The sequence below is a fragment of the Triticum aestivum genome, unplaced genomic scaffold (assembly GCF_018294505.1).
Source record: "Triticum aestivum cultivar Chinese Spring unplaced genomic scaffold, IWGSC CS RefSeq v2.1 scaffold148072, whole genome shotgun sequence".
Lineage (NCBI taxonomy): Eukaryota > Viridiplantae > Streptophyta > Magnoliopsida > Poales > Poaceae > Triticum > Triticum aestivum.
In genome coordinates this window covers 6,565-7,984 of record NW_025228651.1, presented here as the reverse complement: position 1 = coordinate 7,984, position 1,420 = coordinate 6,565, and the positions used below count along the sequence as shown (strand labels likewise).

General features: G+C 40.4%; 1 long non-coding RNA gene across 1 annotated transcript; it reads right to left on the bottom strand.

Moving 5' to 3' along the window:
• Positions 1-69: 69 nt before the first annotated feature.
• On the bottom strand, positions 70-1,420 carry LOC123174462 (uncharacterized). Its single transcript, XR_006487074.1, has 3 exons — positions 1,324-1,420; positions 1,001-1,225; positions 70-272 (listed from the first exon to the last, which is right to left on the bottom strand). It is a non-coding gene; the product is annotated as an uncharacterized lncRNA (long non-coding RNA).

The window sequence follows — 1,420 nt, the reverse complement described above, 5'->3', positions numbered from 1 at the left end:
GATAAACTCCTTCCCTACAGACATGTGCTCCTTAGTGTGGTAGGACCTAATATTCCCCCACTTCCCCGCCACTGCCGCCATTGGCAAACACATAAAGAGCAAGTCAAGAAGACATAACTTAACTAAACTATTCAGATAGCATAGCTTTAATCTATAGATGATTCAGCTCACTTCTTCGCATACCTACTCCACTGGAAGCAAACTGAGGATGACTTGCTCCCAAGATCCATACCAAAGCTCATGTATTCAGAAAGGAAATGGACAACCAATACCTGCATTAAGATGCACTAAAGTTTATATACTGCCCGAAAGGAGCTACCAACTTCATAAATGGCAGTAAATACTTACGACCAAGACTTAAATAGTCCATCCAATGATCAATAAGAACATAAATCAACATTGCATGAATATAAGAGTAAGAATGGCAATAAATTGGCATTATAATGCTTTTAAGGAGCTCACATTCTTTCTTTCTGTGGATAAAACTTGTATTACTCATCTTTCATCATCATTACAAATAGCAGTGCAAAGATGAACCCAACCAAACTACGGTTGTTCTTTCTATCCAGCAAGTTTTCTAAGTATTGACTAACCTGATTCTGAGTTTGTTTTATATGAGTACGATACAATTTTGACAATTTCGACGATTCCCTGGAAGAGTTTTGGTGAAAGAAAAAATTGTTCACTTCCCATCATTTGGGCAAGTGAGAATATTAAAAGAAACTGTAGCCTCCACAAAATAGAAAATAATTCTCTAGTCTCCACAGAATATAAATAAATTTCTAGCCTCCTGAAAGATAAACTATATACCAAGACTATAATTAAACTACTTTCCATCACCATGCATAAATGTTGATTTTTTTGGTGGAAAAAAGATGGGATATAAACAATGCTACTACACACATGACGTATTAATTCATCCAATTTTTGTCCGATGCTGCTATTTAACCATCAATGCTTGTGAAAAAAATGTAGAACACCCACTGAATTGTACACATACCAAGGTCGGACACCAAAGTATTGGACATGGAAGTAGTTCCGGAACAGGAATCATGATTCAGGAAAGAAGATAACAAATATATGAGCTTGTATATGCGTTCTTTTCCTCGTCCGTGTCTGCACTACACCACCATAGAAGTGTGTTGCCGCAGTGCTAATGCTCTGCAACTGTTGCTCCTCACCACATCACTCCGCATCCTCCCAGCTCTACTTCTTCTCGTCAGAACTGTAAGAAAATCGGAAAGTTAATAATCAATAATCAACCAGATGGGAACAGGAAGTGGAGTGGGGAGGAAGATGTCGCTGGCAAGGAGAAGGACGGACCCGGTGAGGGGTCGAAGCAGGAGGATCGGAGAGCGGCAACAGATGCCGAATTGAGCGGCGCCGACGAAGACCGAGTTGAGCGGCGACGGCGGGGGAG